This window comes from Octopus sinensis, unplaced genomic scaffold (genome assembly GCF_006345805.1).
Source record: "Octopus sinensis unplaced genomic scaffold, ASM634580v1 Contig09408, whole genome shotgun sequence".
Classification (NCBI taxonomy): Eukaryota; Metazoa; Mollusca; class Cephalopoda; order Octopoda; family Octopodidae; genus Octopus; species Octopus sinensis.
Genome location: NW_021831839.1, coordinates 28,772 through 51,473, shown reverse-complemented (window position 1 = coordinate 51,473; position 22,702 = coordinate 28,772). Strand labels below are relative to the sequence as shown.

The 22,702-nt window shown below is 36.8% G+C and overlaps 1 long non-coding RNA gene across 1 annotated transcript in view; it reads right to left on the bottom strand.

Moving 5' to 3' along the window:
- Window positions 1-5,221: 5,221 nt before the first annotated feature.
- LOC115228100 overlaps window positions 5,222-22,702 on the bottom strand; it is a 28,115-nt gene continuing 10,634 nt past the window's right edge. Inside the window, exons 2-3 of the long non-coding RNA XR_003883186.2 lie at window positions 19,314-19,371; window positions 5,222-5,413 (exon numbers count right to left, since the gene is read on the bottom strand). This is a non-coding gene — a long non-coding RNA (uncharacterized LOC115228100). The remainder of the gene's footprint in view (window positions 5,414-19,313; window positions 19,372-22,702) is intronic.

Genomic DNA, 22,702 nt, shown 5'->3' with positions numbered 1-22,702 from the left:
ATCTATATTAAGTATGCAATATGTATAAATATTAAACTATTTCTAATATAGTTTCTTTTCCCCTCTCTATTGTGGTAAAAGTTTGATATATACTCAAAAGTATTCATAAATTTCTATCTTTTGTTACAATATTCTTCTTAATAATCTTTTGAATAACTTTATCTGTATACAATATAGCAACATTGTTTTATAGTATTCAACTATAGTACTACATTATAAGACTTCCCCTGTTTCATTATCAATGGTCTGCTAGTGGGTGACCCCTTAATTATCAGCTAACATCTTGTTTCAAGTTTTTTCTTACAAAATCTCATGACACTGCTTCTAATAAATCTTGATTTTTATGTCTATACCATCTAGAATGTCTGTTTACTCCATCAACCCTACCCCAAACAGATACTACCCTCTGTTTCTCTCAGCCTTAAATATACAAGGGATAAGATAAACCAGTCTATTAATTAAAACTGACCCATGAAAAACAACAAAACAAAAAATCAATGACAGGCAGTGTCTTCTTGAAAAAAATTTAGTTACGACTATGCTGTTGTAGGTACAAGATGTTCTTTGTCTATCTCCTTAACTTCTTGGAGATTTTAGGTAAAATTATACTAATGTGTCCATCTGTTCTAATTTAATTAAATTCTGTCTTTGTATAGCTAAAGATTGCTCTACATATAAAATTGACGTAATGATTGCATTGTTCAATTAAATGGAGTTGCATGAAATGATCATACTGCATTATCTCTGGATATCTTTGTTGCTTATTTTGATTATATATATAATAATAATAATGATAATAATAATAATAATAATGATAATAATGATAATAATAATAATAATAATAACAATATCGTTATTATTATTATTATTAGGGTGCATAACTCTAAACTTACAGGGAAAAATTTAATTTAGTATAAAATCAAATTTCACAATATAAAATATATTATTAAATTAAGAAGAAACAATTATTATATAATTCAAACAATGATAGATGCAAATCATACTATATAGAAAAAATAAAATATATGATAAAACATTTACCTAGATCACAATAAATTATATAATAATAATAAACAACAGTATATAATTAGTAAAAAGACTATGTACGTTTCATGGCTATATCTTCAATTTGAATTACAATTAAATTTAAATTTAGATTTAATCAATCCAATTACAATTCAATTAAAAAGTATAGTCACTCCTCAGGTCAACAATAATAACAATAAATACATATTTTCAATAAATAATCAAACAGAATTAAACAATATTTCTTAAAGAATTAAAACATGATTCTTCTTATAAAAGAAATTCCATTAAACTAAGTAGGACCAAGTGTTTATAATACAATTATCACGTTAAAAACCTAACATAAAAAATAGGGTAAATAGATAGAAATATGTAATTTATCTGTGAAGATATATTTTAACTATGAGAATAATCTAAACAAGCTATAGTATATCTTTACTGGAAAAATATGAGTCCAATTAATTAAAATAAAAATACTTAAAATACATCTAATACTTAAGTTAAGCTAAATTACTATAATTTAATCTATATTCATTAATTAATTAAATTATATATTTATTTACTAATTAAATAAACATCTAATTTGATATGATTCTAACTATGTACTAAACCCTACACAAACATGTGTACACTTATAATATATCTTACATGAACAATGCTGCAGCCACAACCCTGCAATAGTATTTTGTATATATTTCAAAAATATACTCACAAATAATTTAAACTTATTATATAAGTAAATTAATTTATGTCTAGAAGTAATATTGATAGAATAAACAAAGTAATTATTATTATTATTAAATTCAATAGTATATAAAGAAAAAAAGAAAAAAACTTTTCACTACCTATACTATAATATTTTACGTTACAAACTATTTTACAAAACAACCATGAATAATACTTTTAGATTTTAGTTCACATATAATAATTATAATAATAAGAATAATTAAATAAATGTATGTATCTTAAATTATAATTAAATAAAAAAAATTAGAAATACATATTTTTAAAATCAATAATCATATGAATTTCACCATTATTTCTTAAATAAAATGTATACTTATTTTTTCAAAGATATTTTATGAACTAAAAAATTTTAAGTTAAAACATATAACTTAGTGTTTATATGTCCAGATCTAATATTTCGAATATTAAGGGAAAAACAAACTACGTATTCGTAGTCAAATGCATTGAGTGCCTCTTTCTTTCGTTTCTCCAACCATTCAGTTCACTCTATAAGTTGGTTGGTGTTAGCAAGGGCATCCAGTCATAAACCCCTGCCAAAACAGTTAGTGAAACCTGAGGCAATCTTCTGCCAAGCCAGCCTGTCAAATATCCAACCCAGTTGTGTGAAATGATGATGATGATGATTTGTGGTTGGAGCAAAGCTTTTGCCAGATCAAAGGTGATATGGTGGTGGAACAATCAGGTCGACAGGGCTATAAAAGAAATGGGTTTGGAAAGTGTGGAAAAGGGATAGTAGCAAAGAACCATATTAGTAGCTAAAAGGGAAGCAAGGTACTAGATTTATCTTGCTAGGGTAGAAGCAGACGGAAGAGGTTTGCCAATATCTTACAGTATGAAGATCAGAGACTTGAGATTTTGCATATTGCTACACAGGTGCGGGAGTGGCTGTGTGGTAAGTAGCTTGCTTACTAACCACATGGTTCTGGGTTTATTGCAACTGTGTGGCACCTTGGCAAGTATCTTCTACTATAGCATCAGGCTGACAAAGTGTGTGTGAGTGGGTTTGGTAGACGGAAATGAAAGAAACCTGTCGTATATATGTATATATATATGTGTGTGTTAAATGTTTGTGTGTCTGTGTTGTCCCCCCCCCACATCGCTTGACAACCAATTGTGGTGCGTTTACATCCCTGTAACTTTGCAGTTCAGCAAAAGAGACCGAGAGACTAAGTGCTAGGCTTACAAAGAATAACGTCCTGGGGTCGATTTGCTCAACTAAAGGCACTGCTCCATCATGGCCGCAGTCAAATGACTGAAACAAATAAAATTGTAAAAGAGTGTGTCAGAGATTGATTGAGATTTTGTGGGATAAATGTGTACAGATAGATAATGGCATGCTAGTGTTAGTGGTTAGAAGGAAAAAGAAAAATGTGTGAAAGAGCAACTGTGAAGGGCTATTAAATGTAGAGAATGAATAGAAAAAGGAGGCTCCCCATCATGTGAACCCAACAGAGGAGCCAACCATTCATATAGACAGCAGTATGATATAATGTAATTAAAGATATAGAGACTGGAAAAATCCTTGGTTCCTCAGGAGTCACTGTTGAGATGCTTAAAATATCTATAAAGTTGGATACAATCTAGACACTGTTTAGTTATTAGGTTATTCAGGAAGGTATAATCCCCAATGACTGGTATACCAGGATCATAATCAGTGACTAAAATAGTAAACGAAATGCACTAGATAGAATTAATTATAGAGGTCTCGAATTGCTTGACAAAGTGATGACAGTTATGGAGAGAATAATAACCCAATTAATTAGAAACAAATTAAGCTAGATGAAATGCAGTTTGGCACAGTAATGGAAGAAGTCAGGCGAGTACAAGGTAATATTAAGCTAAGAATAAGCTGTTGTACTTGGCATTAGTTGACCTGGAGAAAGCATTCAGCAGAGCACCCTGCTCTGTAAAATGCTGGTCTTTCAGGAAGCTAGAGATAGATAGACGCTTGTGAAAAGCAATTCAGGTATTGTACAGGGTTGCTATAAATAATGTTAGAATTAGTCATGAGCACAGTGATAAATTTAGTGTAGGTTAGGTGTTCATCAAGGCTCAGTCCTCAGCCACCTCCTATTCAGAATTGTCCTCCAGGTCATAACAGAGGAATTTAAGCCTGGAAGCCAATGAGAACTACTATATGTAAATTACCTTGCTCTCACAGCAGAATCAGTAACAAAACTAGAAAAAGGTTTCAGGTGTGGAAGCAAAGCCTGGATCAAAGAGCCCTGAAGTTAAGTTAGCAAAGACAAAGCCTTGTAAACAAGAAAACAAACAGGACCCTACTCACTTCAGGTAAATGGTTTTTCTCAGTATGTAAGAATGGTGTAGGCAGAAATTCATTTCAGCGTATTCAGGGTATGCAATGGATGCAAACAGGTGCAGTGGAAACAGTAGGGAGGTTAACAGAGAATTAGTGTCTGTATGTGGAAAATGCATAGGAGTCATAAAATCTACAAGAATACAAGAAATGGATTTTCACAAATGCCCAAGAGTGCTCTAAAGGTACTGGGCAATTTCTGCTAGCTAGGTGACCTAATTTTCAGTGGAAGAGGAAATGAAATTGCTAGAATAAGATGGAGAAAGTTCAGAGATCTTTTACCTCAAGTGGCAACCAAAGTCTCTCTTTCTGAGAGAAAGGAAGGTTGTGTGATGCCTGTGCACAAACAGCAATGCCACGTGATAGGCAGACATGGTCCTTGAATGTAGAGGGCATGCAAAGACTAGAAAGGTATGAAGTTACAATGTTCAATATGATGTGCAATGTTTGTCTGCATGTTTGTCTGCATGATTTACTATGTTCAGTATGATGCGCATGTTTCCTCCTCACCATCTCCAGCATCTCAGCCTTATCAACCTAAGAAGTCAATGGAGCCTGGTACAGCTCCTGGCCATGCCAGCTCCAGTCAAACCATCTCATTCATACCAACATGGAAATTGATGCTAAACTATGACAATGATGATGGTGATGATGATAATATATACTTGTGTGTATGTGCGTGTTTGCATATTCAAGAATAACATTTCTGATGACAATCAGAAATCCAACCAGTATACACACTAAAAAAAGATAATGCATTGAAAGAATGTTCATTTTAAGATACGAAGATGATGATGATGACTCTCAGCTTTTTCAATAATAACAACATATATAGGATAAAATACTTACAGAAAAAAAAATCATCATCATCTTCATCATGTATTAAAATGAACATTCTTTCAATGTATTATTGGCAGTATAGTTTGTTACAACATATTTTGTGAATTGACTGAAACTCAAAGTTAGTGTTTATAGAATATATTTCTTCTTCATGGTCATAATAGATTAATATTGACAGGAAAATACATACAAATGATTTATATTTGTACTTACTGAATAATGGTTTTGCATGAATCTTGTCTTCTCACCAGTGGTGCTTTCACAAACAATTATTTGCTCAATATTTGAAGAAGTGTGATGTTTATGATCCTGACATTGTTAGGAAGCACATTTGCTTCAAAGTTTCAGTTTTAGCAGTTCTGCTAATGATGTATCTATCAATTCGCCAGTGTTTAAGGTTTTGCTTTTCAAGAGGACATTCAAAAGTTACTGGTTGATTCTTCCTGGTAAATTTTGTGCCACCCTCAATTAATCCAAGAGAAACTGAAGGAAATGAAAATATAAAACACATATACATATCATTTAATAGCTACCTTGTCATTCCAAGAAGTAATTTTTCTAATGCAAGAACAACAACTTGAAATAAATTAAAATTAAGAGGATTAATTGAAAAATTCCTTTTAAAGCATAATTTAAAATTAAATGTGAATAGATGTACAGAGAATATTTCAGAGAGAATAGGAATCACACCCATGTATCATAGATAATGCCTAAGGCATTAACTTTCTGTCAATGACTCAAATATTATAATCATATCATCTGATCAGGAGAAAGTAAAAGAAACATGTCAATCAGAAGCACACACCTACTTTAGGATGTGAAATCACATTCAAATATGAAGAGATATTCGGTTCCTGAACTTTATTTAAATAACACAAATGATTACCATTTTGTTCTATTTTCTGTGAAATCTGTATTTGTATTCACATTAGTTTTAAAATTTAAAAGATTTTATTTATTATATTTAATTGGGCAAAAATTAACAGCGGACAGAATGATGAAGAAGACAGTGAAAATATTGATTTCAAATTTTGGTACAAGGCCAGGAATGTTGGGGGAGGGGATAAGTTGATCACATTGACCCCAGTGCTCAACTAGTACTTATTTATTGACCTGGAAAAGATGAAAGGCAAAGTCTCAACCTCAGATGAATTTGAACTGAGAATGTAAAGCCGGACAAAATGCCACTAAACATTTTGCCCAGTGTGCTAATGAGTCTGCCAGTTCACCGCCTTAAAAACATGAGAATATTAAAAGGTAGGGAATGGTATTAAAAAGTTCCCAGATTAGTTATCTGTATATATATAAAAGGCATGATGTGTGTGTGTACGTGGATGTAATTTATGCATGTCCACATAGCATGCATGTCGCTCCAATTTTAGGACATTCATCATGACCCTAGCTGTATTTTTGTCAACTTATTTTTCTCAGAGGCACCAGCATAATGGTAAAAATGAATTTTCAGCCAAAACTTTTAGCAATTTTCAAGTCGGAGAAATCCACAATTGTTTACAACAGGAGTTAAGTCCCCTTCTAGCTATGAGTAAGTTTTTGTTAAAACTTTTGTTAAGTATTTTGTCGATATACGGGCAACACACACACACACATACACACACACACACGAACATATATCTGAACAAAACACATGTATGCAATATGTGTATGATCGTGTGTGTGTGTGTATATATATATATATTCTTAAAACTTAGTTGTGATCTGAATGTAACCACTTCTGACACAGAGGAGCGGGAGCTCTTTTGGGCATTCTATTTTCCTTGCTGGAAGGCTTCCCAACCCACGGGCAAAGGGGGGTTAGATGATGGGGGTGGTGTTTTCAAAGGGCTGGCATGTGCAACCTGATCACATGTGCAACCTGATCACATGTGCATGTGCAGCCTGATCAACCCATGCGCTCCCATCACGACACCGATTCTGCAGAACTGAGTTGGGTGTGAAAACCAACTTTAAAGAATAAATATTTATGTTTTTGAATCAACAATATTGTGTTCGGTTAAGTCCTATTTGGGATGAAAAACCAATTAACTGATTCCTCATGGGGTTTTCCATTTAATCAGGATAAAAAAATAAAAAAAAATCGATAAACCGATTCCTTATAGGATTTCCCAATAAAATTGGCTACACCCCATTTTCAACCATAACTTTTACCGAATTTGATGTATTTTGTTCAAACTTGATGCCAGCCTTACTTAGGAGTCATGGGATCTTTGAATACTCTCAGTTCTCTAAAAACGAAAAAAGATCGATGAGTGGGAAAAAAAATCAATAGACCGATTCCTTATGGGATTTCCCAATCAAGTCATCTGCAACTCATTTTCAGCCAAAATTTTACCAATTTCAACAGATTTCGCTCAAATATGACATCGATGTTACTTAGTTTGGTTTGAAATAACGAACTTCATTAGCTTAATAATCCTAACTTAATCCTGGCAAAGCCAGGCTACACTGCTAGTGTTTAATAAAAAAATAACTTGTTTACTTAAGTTTTTAACAGCATCTCTTTTGAAAAAGTCATCTTGCACAGCAATACACTGATCCCAACATTCCTGCCACTATTGGAATCTGGCCTGGAGATCATTTTCTGTAAGCAAGTCGAGCACTTTCTGTGTGATTCACTCTTCATCATGACAACAGTGTTAAAATGGCAACTTTTGAGCTAAATTTTTACCTTGGCAAAGAGATGGCAGTCTGCAGATGCTAAACCTGGCAAATAGGGCAAGTGTGGGAGTGATACCATGTTGTTTTTGGCAAGGAACTCAGATAGGGAGCAGTCATCATGAAGAATCCACTTCTGTGTGCTCAATAGATCTGGTTGTTTAGCCAAATGTCCTCCCTCAAATGCTTCACAACATCACAGTAAAATTCTCCATTGACTGTCTGGCCTTATGGGATGAATTCTTTATGCACAATACTGGTGATGTTGAAAAAACAATGAGCATGCTCTTGATTGAGCTGTAGATCTGTTATACCTTCTTTGGTTATGGTGATGAAGGCCTCTTCCATTGGGATGATGGTTGCTTCATCTCAGGGTTGTACCCATAGACCCAACTCTTATCACCGGTGATGATTCTTGACATAAAGGATGGGTCATCAGAAGCCTGCCAATGGAGATCTTGACAGACTTTGACATGATGTTCTTTCTGTTCAGTAGTCAGCAGGCAGGAGACAAACTTGGCAAAGACACACCACATGTTCAATTCAGATGTTAGGATTGCCTCCATGAACCAATATGACAAACCGGCATCAGCAATGTTGTCTTTCAGATGATCCTCATGCACAAGCTGATGAATTTTACAGGCAGACATTCATGGTAGGTCACCCAGATTGCTCTCTGTCTTCTTAGGATGTTCTTCCACTTTTGAAGCATCCACACTAATTGAAACTTTGCATACAACTCATTGCCTCATCGCTGTAAGCTTGCCAAAGCATGATCAATGTCTGTAGCAGACTTCCCAAGTTTAACGCAAAATTTCACATTGGCTCTTGGTTCAAACTTTCAGTTTATGACAAAATTGCAAACTATAGCACAAACAAGATCACAAAAACAAATTTCACAACTTGCGAAGTAAACACTAGCACCGCTGAGGGTAATATTCTCTGCAGATGCACAAAAGCTTTTTTCAGAGTTATTTACTTTGAATTGTTATTATCTCCTATCTCATTAGCCTGTCCTTACATAACATGCTTCATGATTTTAGTATACATACCTTATCAGTGCTTCCTCTTAAGTTCTATATACTCTGGGAATGTATTAAAGCCATTTTGGGGCTACTTTGTTTGAAATCTTACTATCGGGTAATTAATTTCATGTTATTACATAACTGACTTCACAATTTGGGAATTCATAACTTATTGGGAATTCCTAAAAACAAGTTCCTGTGTAAGACTGATACTTTGTATTGTTGTTAATGGATTAGCGAAACAATTATGAGAATGGAACAAAGGGACAAGCCCCACTTTCCTAGGAATTACCGGTTATGTCAGCAAGTATATATATATATATAAATACATATGTATTTAAAGAATGTAGTTGTGTAAAGATGGAATAATGTGAGATGCTCACCCTTCACGGGAAGGAGTAAATTCCATACATGAAAAATTCAACTACATTGACAGTCACATAAATTTGAAAATGAACACCCAGACAAGCCTGGATCTCTCTCTCTGCTGGATTTCCAAATCAGGATCACAGAGGATGGTTACATCCACATGAATCTTTACAAAAGAAGCAGTGACTAGGAATCTATTCATGCATTATGATTCGGCCCGGTCCACCAGAGCCAAAACTGCACATATACAAAATTAAATAACATGCATAAGAGACAGATGCAATGAAGTAAGTGACAAAGCCATCAGCATGAAGCGGTTCCTCAGGAACTTAGCACACAACGGTTATCCACCATCCACAGCTAAAAGACTGCCTCTGTGAATAATGAAAGTGGGTAAACTACACAGAGAAGCCCATAACATCAGATCAGAAACATGCTTCCTTAGACTGCCCTACTTAGATGACAGAACATCAGCAGCTACCCAACATCCATCCGCAGGGAGAGACTTAACATACAGCTGGTACACACCAGTCTATCCCTGAAGAAAGCTCTATCAAGGAAAAATACCTAAGGGAGCACTGTGGAGTGCACACTCACCAACTGCCCCATCAATGACATCAAAACATGCAGTATATGAGGTCGTCTGCAATAAATGTGGGGCACCCTACGTAGGGAGCACTACTAGGAAACTACACATTCGAATAAACAAGCAAATGCAGATAGACACTTTGATAAAGAAGCCCCTCAATTTGGGGTCCTTGGCGAATTTGGAGTCCTTGGCACTATGCAGTGGAGCCCAGTTCTAGTATTTGTGTAACTCTCGATGTGAAAGTTTGGGACAAGTCCTTCCAGGATCTTTCAGATGTATATTATGGCATATCTTTATCGCCTACACTCTAAGGAATAGAGTCTTAATCTCTTGAGCCTTTCCCAATAGCTTACATGCTATATAGAGGCTATCTTCTTCGTGTAGCTTCGTTGGATTGCCTCAAATTCTGTGATTAATTTGACACTGGTTGGTGACCATAGCTGAGAGCAATAGTCAAAGTGGCTAAGGACAAGTGTCCTCCAGAGGACCGTCATGGTTTCCTGGTCTCTTGTTCTAAAAGCTCTAAGAATCCATCCGGTCAGCCACCTACATTTCATTGCCAATTTAGCAACATGCACATGAAAGGTTGCATCATTAATCATGTAAATACCTAGGTCTCACACTGATTGTGCCTCTGGGATTGCAATCCCTCCAGGTCCAGTGTATTTATTGAGTATTGCATTTAGTTTTGCATGCTGATAGCATAAAGCTTGAAACTTTCAGCATTGAACTGCATGCTATTCTTTTCAGCCCATTTGTATTTCATCCAGCTCACATTGCAGGTGCATAGTGTCTTCAGGGTTCTGTATTACCTGTGAAACTTTTGTATCATCGGCATAACTTGTGATCGTGGCTCCCTGCATGGATGAGGGCATGTCTGAGAGGGCCATTATGAACAGTAGTGGTCCCAAATAGTGCCTTGAGGAACACCGCTCACTATTTGCATGTTATTGGAGGTGGCCCCATTGGAGGTGGCCACCTGACTTCTATCCTTCAGAAAGTCATGAAGCCATTCTCCCAATTTCCCAACTATGCCAAGATCACACAGTTTGTGACATATCATTCCATGATCGACTTTATCAAAGGCCTTTGCAAAGTCGAGATATATGACTTCCACATTTGAGTGGTTGAGCAGTTGTTTCAGTACCCAGTCATTGTGTTGTAGGAGCCGAGTTAGGCAGCTACTTCCTGGCTGGAAACCATGTTGGGTGTCAGGCAGCAAGTTATTTTCTTCAAGGAAAGCAGACTCAAGAGATTAAGACTCTATTCCTTAGAGCGTAGGCGATAAAGATATGCCATAATATACCTCTGGAAGATCCTGGAAGGACTTGTCTCAAACTTTCACATTGAGAGTTACACAAATACTAGAACTGGGCTCCACTGCATAGGGCCAAGGACTCCAAATTTGCCATCAAGATGTAGGACAAGATACTGTGATAGCCTGGGCTTCAAAGGTCCACAGCTCTTCAATATCCTCCCGAAGGACCTGAGAGACCTGCATGGTGTGGATGCAGATGTCTTTAAAATAATGCGGGACCTCTTCATATCAGGTGTCCCAGATGAACCAACATCACAGCAGGAGGTGCAGATAAGGGCAGCTGCATCAAACTCTCTCATGCACCAAATGTCAATTGCTAAAAAGCATTCGTGAAGTAAAATCATGTAGCAACACCAAATGGCGGTGCCCCAGCATGGCCACAGCTCGTGAGCTGAAACTAGATAAAATGAAAAAATGAAAAAATATATATATATCCACATATATATATATATATGGATAGTAGAAATATGTTACGGAAAGAAAATAAAAAATACACATGGAAATGTAAGGGTAAAATAAGAAAAATCAACAAAAATGCACATTGCAAATAGAAAAAGGCTATTTATGACAGATAACGACAAATATATACATTTAGATTGACTGAGGTAGTAATACGAGTCATAAAAGTCCTTATTATGAGATGATTATAAGATGATAATAAAGTAAGAGAACAAAACAAATGATGGTTTACGCAAAACTATTCATCGCTTGAATAACACCGGTTAATGAAGGGTGTCAGGTCTAATAGTTCCTGAGAAAAAAGATTATTTGTAAGGGAGGTAAGTAGTTCTGGATTTAGAGATGTGAGTAGTGTAGGAAGTGTATAGGGTTTAGTGGTTTCAATTGAAGAGTTAGTGGTGTTCTGTATTGAGTTGTGTGTTCATATTTAGTTGGGGGAGAAATTTATTGATGAAAAATGCCTCTTTATAAATGGATATATATATATATATATATCCATGTATATCATATATATCCATATATATCATATATATCCATATATATCATATATATCATCATTTAACGTCTGCTTTCCATGCTAGCATGGGTTGGACGATTTTGACTCAGGGCTGGTGAACCAGACGGTCGCACCAAGCTCCATTCGTGATCTGGCAGAGTTTCTACAGCTGGATGCCATTCCTAACGCCACCCACTCCGAGAGTGTAGTGGGTGCTTTTTATGTGCCACCAGCACAGGGCTAGTCAGGCGGTACTGGCAATGACCTCGTTCAAATCTTTTAACACATGCCACTGGCACAGGTGCCAGTAAGTCGATGTTCGTAACAATCACGCTTGAATTGTGCTCTTTCACGTATATATATAATAGAAGAGTTACCCGGCGTTGCCCAAGTTACACACAATTGAAGAATTAGACTTTTCTGTTATATTTTCTGTAATGAACTGGAATACCTATGTTTCGAATTTCATCAAAATTGCAGATGAGGGTTATTTGCCTCTTTACACACACAAACAAAATTGTAATTGTGCCACATGTATCCCATACTACTGATTTTTATGCGCATATTCCAAAATTCCAGTTTTATGGAACCTGTTAAAAGGATTTTGCTCCTGAAAAATGGAGGTCATAGAGCTCTAAAATGTGAGAGTTAATGCCCCTATTGGGGGTGGGCATCTTAATGTCAACCAGAGAAGTTGAATTGTTGAGAATCTTTTTAACTTTGGTCTTATATCTATTGCTTGAATTTCTTTGAAATAGGAAATATATGTTCACTGGGTTTGTAAAAGAGAGCAAAGCTACAGGAAACCAAAAGATGAATCATCACAATAAGCAGTCAGCTATCCTACCCTAGTAGATACCACTCCCAATGTAGGATTCCTCACCATAAATAATGCTCATCTTTTATGCTCAGGTAACCCTACAGCTTCCAAGAGCACAACTGTATTCATTTATGCTTAGATAAAATGACAAAATTGTGCGTGTTAAGTCCCCATGGAGGGGTCTTTCTAACTTGTAAGAAGATGAAATTTTATAAATATTACTTCATTTGTGTCTAATATCTATGATTAAAATTTCATCAACAGCAAAATTACATGAATTGTCATGGGGTTTATGGCCCTTATGCATAGAATATAATTTCCAAATTTCATAAAGATTCATTCAGTACTTTTGACCTAGTTTTGGATCATAAAAGAAATTACTAAAATTTGGGAGTTAAGGCTCCCATTAGGGTGTTATATATGTATATATATATATATATATATATATATATATTAATATTTGAGGAAATAAAATCCAAAACTTATTTAGAAGTACTAAATCAAGTTTCACACAATATAATATATATTATTATTTTATTTTTTAGCAATTTACTTAATCATTGACATTTTATTGCTATTTTAATGTTAATATTTCTATTATAGGTAACTTTCTAAAGGGTGTAATTTAATTGTTCATTTTGAATTGATAAAAGATGGTTTTTTTCTAATTTTATATATATATATATATATATATATATATATATATATATATATATATATATATAGATAGATAGATAGATAGATAGATATATAGATAGATAGTTACATACATACATTCATACATACATACATACATACATACATACATACATACATACATACATACATACATACATAAATACATATAGATATACACACACACACACATAAAAAGACAAATTGATAGATACAACTGAGTGGGCAAACAAAAATATGAGACACAGCCTAGTGCTTTATTTATGTCGATAAGCCTGGTACTTATTCTATTAGTTTGTTCTTGTGAAAACAGTCGGTTGTGTGGATGTAAATAAATGAACAGCAGTGATGAGGGTGAAACACAAAGACACACACATACACTTACATATATACATACATATATATATATATATACAGTTGATTTGTTTCAGTTCCTGTCTACGAAATCCATATATATTGTTGTTGGCATCCTTTTAGTCTCGCGAGACAATGGAGTTGCATATAAAATAATCTAGTCTGGCTTTTACATTTCATGTCCTAATACATCTCCTGCTTTGGCTGTGTAGTCCTATACTGGACAAACAATCCCTCAAGCAGGTGCCACAAATGTAGCGAAGACTTTGCCTGGCTGGTTGTAATGTCATAGTTTCTTCTTGAAATCTTTTCTTGTTTTTCCATTTCTCCTCTCTCTCTATGTCACTCCTTTGTGTTCCCTCTTTTACAGTACGTCGCCAATCTCCACGGTTGCTGGCAACTGCTTCCCAGTTGGTTATATTAATGTTGCAGGCCTTCATGTCCCTTTTGCAAACATCCTTGTATCGTAAGAACTGTCTTCCCACAGACCTAGTGCCCCAAGCAAGCTCTCCATAGAGTATGTCCTTGGGGATTCTGCCATCTTCCATATGGCTAACATGTCCAAGCCACCTCATACGTCTTTGTGTGAGGAGTGCAAACAAGCTTGGTATTCCTGCTTGCTTGAGGATATCTTTGTTGGAGACATGGTCCTGCCATTTGATGAGAAGGATTTTCCAGAGGCAGTGCAGGTGAAAGATATTTAGGCGACGCTCTTGGCGTGTATATGGTGTCCAAGACTCACTTCCATACAGTAGAGTGCTAAGTACACATGCCTGGTAAATCTTCATTTTTGTGGTCTTGGTCAGCTTATTGTTGTCCCATGCCCATTTGGAGAGTTGGGCCATCACAGCATCTGCCTTGCCAATGCGTATATTTAGCTCAGCATCAAGGGATAGGTTGTAGGTGACGGTAGAGCCAAAATAAGTAAACTTCTCCACTTCCTGTAGTCTGTGGTCTCCAATATGTGTGTTTGGGATGTCCTATGTAGCCTGACCCATGATGTTGGTCTTCTTGAGGCTGATAACTAAGCCAAAGTCACTACATGCTTGCTCAAAACAGTTGATAAGCCTTTGCAAGGCTTCTTCTGTGTGTGATACCAGAGCGGCATCATCAGCAAATAGTATTTCCTTGATCAGGACACTTTTGATTTTGGTCTTGGCACACAGACGCGAGAGAGTGAACAGTTTCCCATCACTTCTACTGTACAGAAAGATTCCATCATCTGATGTCTCAAAGGCATGTGACAGCAGCAGTGAGAAGAAGATGCCAAATAATATAAGAGCAAGGAACAACCTTGCTTTACCCCATTTTTTATTTGGAAGGCGGCTGATGTTGAATCGTTGTGCTGTATGATGTCTTGCATATCATCATGGAAAGATTTGATGATCCCCAGCAGCTTTAGTGGACATCCGATTTATTGGAGCAGGATGAAGAGGACTTTTCTACTTACCAAGTCAAAGGCTTTTGTCAGATCAATGAAGACCATATCTAATGACATTTTCTGCTGTCTGGACTTCTCCTGAAGTATGGAGAATATCATGTCAATAGTTGATCTGCTTCTTCTAAAGCCACACTGTGATTCTGAATAAATTTGAGAAGTAAGCAGTTGTAGCCTGGACAGGATAACGTGAGCAAAGGTCTTTCCAACAGTGCTTAGAAGAGATATTCCACGGTAATTGTTACAATTACCACGGTCACCTTTGTTTTTGCAAAGTGTAATGATGTTAGCATCCTGCATATCCTGAGCGACTGTACCCTCTTCCCAGCACTGATACAGAAGCTCATGAAGGTGCTGAAGCAGGATGGTGTTTTTGCCGGTTTTGATGATCTCTGAGGGGATGCCATCTTTTCCCGGAGCATTATTTCTTGCTAGGGAGTCAATAGCCTTGGTGAGTTCTGCTATAGATGGCAGACTGTCAAGTTCACACATGACTGGGAAGATCTTGACATCCTCGATTGCAGACTCAGCTACCGTGGTCTCCCGTGAGTAGAGATCCTGGTAGTACTCCACTAATCTATCCATTTGCTTGATTTGGTCCTTGATGAGATCTCCAGTAGTTGATTTCAGAGGGGCTGACTTAGTTGCGGATGGACCGAGGGCCTTCTCAAACCGGCATACATCCCACAGGTGTCACCACCGTCAGCAGCTGACTGGATACTCTGACAGATTTCCTGCCAGTACCTATTTGCATGGCGTCTGGCAGTCAGTTGGGTTTTATTTCTTGCCTTTCTGAGTTCTTTGAGTGACTTTGTAGAAGAATCACTCTTGTATTGCATCAGAGCTGCACACTTTGCTTCGATAACTGTTTCCAGCTGAGAGCTCAGCACTGAACCAATCTGGGTTTTGCCTTTCTCTCATGCCGAAAGTATCTATTGATGTGGTATACAAAGCTTCCCTGATATAATTCCAGGGAAGCTTTCAGCAGAGGAGTTTGGGCAGCTACTGAGGGCAAACTTGGTAAAAACAGCAAAACATTTTTGTAGTGTAGGGTCCAAGGTTCTGGCAGAGTATTTTTTCAATTCAATTCAATTTTTATTGGCTCAAAAAGCAAAAGCAAGGCCATGTAGGGGGACAGAGAGATATGTACAGGGAGGGTGGTCATACAAAGAGTTCAGGCTATTTCTGGTCAAGAGAGACTTTGAACCGAGCAGTCATCGGCATCTTCACTATCTCATCCGGCAGCTTATTCCACGGATCCTCAACCCGGACGGAGAAAGCCCCTCTCCTTCAATTGAGATGAAATCGTCATAAATAGAGCTTTTCGGAGTGACCCTGCAACCCACGCTCTGGAGCAGGAGTGAAGAACAGCTCTTTTGAGAGGTTACACTTTCCGCTTATGATGTTGTGAGTGAGAATGAGATAACCACGGTGGCTGTGTTTTTCGAGAGAATAAAGGTCGAGCGTCTTCAGCCTTTCTTCATAAGACAAATGCTTGAGACCAAGAACCATGCAGGTAGCCAGCTTCTGGACTCTTTCGAGATGATGTATGTCTTTGAGGAGATAAGGAGAAGAAGCTTGAGGAGATAAGGAGAAGAAACACAAGCCCTGGGTGACGAAGAAGGTTAAACGAGAACGTCGACTCAGAGATATTGCTTGGGCTGAATTCAAAAATCTGGATTCGACTGCAGCTTTTGAGGTGTACAAAACTCAACGAGACCGAGCCGTGAAAATTGAAAAGAAGGAACGCTTCAGTTATGAATACAAAATCGCGGCAAATGCCAGTAGCAATCCCAAAACCTTCTTTGCCCATGTCCAGCGGAATTCCCGCTTGAACAACCAGATTGCAACGTTGGTAGACTCAACAGGCGTATCGATTGAGGATCCTTATCAACAGAGTCAATTATTTGCTGAGGCTTTTTCAACTATTTTCAAACAAGATGATGGTCGTGAACCCCCTCCATTTGATAGATCGGTACCTCCAATGCTTCGATTGATCATCACGCGGGACCAAGTCAAACGTGTTATTCAAGGCCTCGATGTCAACAAGGATCACGGCCCTGACGGCATACACCCACTGGTTATCAAAGCGTTGGCTCCGGTCATTTGCGAGCCCTTAACACGACTATTCAATATGTCATTGGCGACGGGTGTTATACCTGCAGACTGGAGAACAGCGATAATCTGCCCAATTTTCAAGAAAGGGAGCCGCGAAGGCCCGCTTAACTACCGACCGGTTTCCCTTACATCAATAATCAGCAAGATGTTCGAAACCATCCTTAAGAAAAGTATGATGCTCCACCTCCTAAACACAGCCTCGATCACTGATTCCCAACACGGCTTCGTGCCGAAGAGATCATGCTTGACCAACTTACTAGTAATGGAAGAATTGGTGACGCGCATCCTCGATGATAGTGATGCTGTTGACATCGTTTTATTGGACTTTGCCAAAGCTTTTGACTCGGTAAACCACCGCCTACTACTTGTCAAGCTTCAAGCATATAGTTTCCATCCGGATATTGTACGATGGGTTGGTGCCTTCCTCTCAGATCGCTCCTTCCAAGTTCAAGTTAATGGTTCACGGTCCAACGTCTCCAGTGCGAGCAGTGGCGTGCCTCAAGGTTCAGTGCTTGGGCCCTTGTTGTTCTTAGTCTTCATAAACGACTTGCCCGACGACCTCACGGAACACACCCTTCTATTTGCCGACAATATCAAACTGGTCGCTCCTCGCGGTAGTATAGAGGATCTTCGTCGATGCCTCCACCAAATTTGGAAGTGGTCTAACGATTGGGACCTGTGTCTGAACGTGTCAAAGTGCTGTCATCTGCCTGTCGGCTCTACTCCTGCAACTCAACTTGATTTCGAGCCGGGTCGTCTGCTGCTGGAGAGGACCGATCAGGTAAAGGACCTGAGTATCTTGGTGGATTCCTCCTTTTCGCCTTCGGCCCAGTGCGTCCATGCTGCCAACAAAGCGCGCGGAATTCTGTTTTTGATTCGACGGTCATTCGGAATGCTCACAGCAGCCATATTCCTGCCACTCTATGTCACGCTGGTGAGACCCATATTGGAGTATGGGATTCAAGCCTCTTCTCCTTATCTCCTCAAAGACATACAGCACCTCGAAAGAGTCCAGAGGCTGGCTACCCGCATGGTTCATGGTCTCAAAAATTTGTCCTATGAAGAAAGGCTGAGGACGCTCGACCTTTGTTCTCTTGAAAAACGCTGCCGCCGTGGTGATCTCATTCTCGCCCACAACATCATAAGCGGGAAGTGTAACCTCTCGAAAGAGCTGTTCTTCACTCCTGCTCCGGAGCGTTGGCTGCGGGGTCATTCCGAAAAGCTCTACCTGCGACGATTTCATCTCAATCGAAGGAGAGGAACTTTCTCCGTCCGGGTTGCAGATCCGTGGAACAAGCTGCCAGACGAGATGGTGAAGATGCCGACGACCGCTTTGTTCAAAGCCTCCCTGGACCTCAAGTGGCCTGAACTCTTTACATGAACACCACCCTGTACTTAACTCCATGTCCCCCTACATGGCCTTGCTATTTGCTTTTGAGCCAAATTAACTAACTAACTAACTAACTAAATATATTTTTTAACCTTTTAAAACAAGCCTTCTGTAGTTTTTTCACTTTTTACTATTTTCTATATATTCAACCACGTGCTTTCTCACCTATATATATATATATATATATATATATATATATATACATATATATATATATGATGGGCTTTCAGTTATCTGCCACATCTACTCAGAATGCTTTGGTTGATCTGGAGCTATAGTATAACATACTTGCTTAAGGTGCCATGCAGTGAAACTGAACCCAAAGCTAGTTGTTTGGAACACAAACTTCTAAGCTCTATAACTGTGCCAATATATAGTAGCCATGAAAATAGATGTAGGCTAGTCAGGTTCAAGTCAATCTGCTAGAAATAGCAGCCAAATTCACCTCAAATCACCACTTATCACCTTAATAATGGAAAATGAAGCTGCAAAAACAATATGAAATATCAACATATGCAACACCTTTAAACATAATTTATCAGCACTGGCCTTAGGATCAAACAGCAATAGTTATGATTAAATTCTACAGTGGATACAAATTTATGACAATTAAAAATTCTGAATAAAAATGTTTATATAAGAGACATATTGTTACTTACCACAGAAGCATTGTGCAAGGAACAAGTATTTCAAATATAACGGGTTAAATTCCATTATCTACAAAGAAAATGATAAATACTGATAGGAACAATTTCTACAAATAGTCCGTGATGCAAAATAATAGTGTAAAAAATAATTCAACATAAATCATAGGAACTTGTCTTTGCAAAAACAGGAACCCATGAGCAAGTATTATCATGGTGAAATTAGGAAGAGCAGTATAGAGGATAAGTAATAAAAATACTAGACACAGTTAATCTAAAAAATGCAAAGAAAAAACAGTGTTTTGTTTAGTCATATCTTTAGCATCTTCCATTACACTCTCTCTTTCAAATACCTCAGAACATCCAAGTAAAATATGATTTTCTATAGGGGTCACTATGAATTTTTGAAACTATTTAAATGTAATTTCTACTGTACATTTTCTTGGAGAGCATCCAAAAACAAACATTTTGATACCTCATTTGTGAAATTTGAATGAATATTTTAGGAGATATGATGACTTGGGTGTCCAGTGAATTTGTTAAAATCTTGCCTAATTAGCCTACATGAATAATTGACCATTTTGTAATATATCTTTGAAACTGAGGTGATAACCAACTTGTATTACACAAATAGGTGGCTTTCTTTTTCTTTCTATTTTTTTTCAGGTTTTTGAATATAAAACTTTGTTTTGGGAGCAATTTTAAAAATATTTATGTAAAACCTATTTTGTTACATGTAACAAACAGTCAATTTCAGGGTTTTCAGACTTAGCTAAATTCAAAAGTACGAGTCACAAGGACTTGAGTTTTGGCATATTTGTAATAGATACAAGCTAAATAAATCCTGAGATTTGGGATCATGACACCATTTCAATACAATTTTAATGGGCTATTAAAAATAGCTATAAGCAGCAGAGTTGGGGTCAGGATGTCCATCTAAGCTGAATTTTGATGGGGATTTTTCCAATTTTCTTTTCACCACCGCCTTGGATATGACAGGGCAAGGTATGTTATAGAAAAATTTATTGAAAATCTATGATTTTTTCCAACCTCCTTTCCTCCCCTCTGGACTGATTTTGGTCTCTTTTTTCTGTACAATGCACTTAAAAAAACAAGAGAAACGTTTGGGTTATGAAATGATCTTTGAAAACATTTTCAAATGAAAAAGTGTATGATTTACAGAAGATTTAGCTGTTGCTTCTAGCACATGACATGATGACCTGGCACCTTTCTCAGAATTGCATGTAGACCCAGATTAAAAGACAAACAAAATGTAAAATCTAATTCCTTGCTTTAGCATTAAAAGCTTGAATTAAAGATATTAAAAACATCTGTAACATAGCAAACTTGTTAGTAGGAGAGAGAGACAAAAACCTAAAATGACTATGTAAACACTACTACAAATTATCCAACTATATTCAAAATTGGGAAAGAAAATGCTTCATATTGAACCTAAATAGTCTACAAAATAATATTCATTGTACAATATAATTGTGTTTGCAAAATTTGACCAATATTTCTCAATGAAATTTACATGTACAAGAATATCCACAAGGTATAATTCAGACATCAATCTTCACACTTTGTTACACAACAAGAGGGAATAAAGATTCACAATACAATCATTCTATGCTAATTATGGGTTCTAGAAGTCTGAAGCAGCTCATTTTAGTGCATTTTTCTATAGAAATATGTTTACTTAGTAATTAGTTCATTTCTTGAAACACTGGCCCAAACCAGAGCCTTGGATTCTGAAACCTCAGATTTGTGTTCTGTTTAACCTCTCACCACAGAGACTAGTAGTGTCAGTGTACCATTTTCTTTATTGACTTTGCACTTTTTCACCATACTGTGGCCAGATTCAGCAATGATCATATCTAACTGGCAAGTAATTTTTCTTTCTTATGACATAAAAATCTTGAAGAAAATGTACTATTTTCTAAGTGAAAGTTGATGATAACATTTTCACTTTTATATGTCATAGGGAATATTTGACCTACTTTCATTGATTTTTATATCAAAATAAAGCAGTAAAAGTCCTTTTCATGACAGTATGGTCTGCAAAAGAATCAAGTTATAGTGCTCCAGCACACTGAACAAAGATGAGAGCTACCTTTCAGTAGTCAAAATAAAAAAAAAAAAGGACAAACTTTGTGAATGGGTGGAGATACCAGGGTGATTGAAGGAAAATGGCATAAAATGCCATGAGTCGGATTTTGATTCAAATTATATGAGAAGAAAGTTCACATAGAAAACTTTCAAATGAAATATGATTTTGACAAAAAAATGATAAAGCAAACAGTGTATTCTTGTATTGTCAAACTGTACTTGTCTCCCTCCTATGGTGCTTTATAGTGATAGCTTTCCAGAATCAGCACTGCCAGTTACAACATTTGCGAATGAATATGTCTATGTAAACAATGCAATTGAAGAGAGAAAATGAAGGTAATGGGTGTATTTACATATTTCAAGAGTTATTGCTCTTTCATTAATACCACATCTAACCCACCAACAGTCCATGGATACATTGCTTCAATACCCAATATGTTCAACAGTGTGACACAACTGGATAGACTAATTTACATATTAAACGCATTCCTGGCAAACAGTACACACATATAAATTGCTGGCAAGGTCAGATTATATCATTTTGCAAACATAATATATGATACTATACTTACACTAGTATAGTATATGCTATACTTACACTAGTATAGTATACTATTACACATCCAGCAGACTATGTTCAGTTCATTTAATTCTACTCTTCATAAATTTGCACTCAAAGAGGCCCATGTCTCACTTTTAAACAGCATCACACTTCATATACAAGCATCATGTAATCCATCTTACACTCTGAGAAAAAAACCCTTTGTTGCCAGCAGAGGTCATAACTTTCTGAACTTCTTCCAATCAGTTCTTACCTTTACTACTATGCTCTCTGATCCCCTGCCCTTTTCATTAATTAGGTAATATAAGTTATTAACTAATCCTAGACAGCTCATCAACCACTTTATAGAATGATATGAGTGAAATTTTAGTAGTGATTGCCTTCTACACTGTAAGGTGAAAGAGACTTTACCAGCTGAATAGTTAGACAGAACAGTGTTGGGGGAAATAGCATGAGTGAGAGAGGATAGTAAGAGTGTGACTGAAATAAGAGGGCAAGTAGATAAGTAAGTGATAGCCATGGATTAAGAAATCTGATACAAATGAATTGTTCAATGTCCCCATCCCACAATGTTGGTCTACACCTAAACAATGGATTGGGAATTTCTCATGGCCGCAATGATCATACTCACTACCTTTAGTCAATTAAGCCTCAAAATCACAGTCATGACCGATTTGTTAAAAGTCAATTTTAAGATGTTTCCCGAGATCTAAACTTTCACTCTAATAAACCA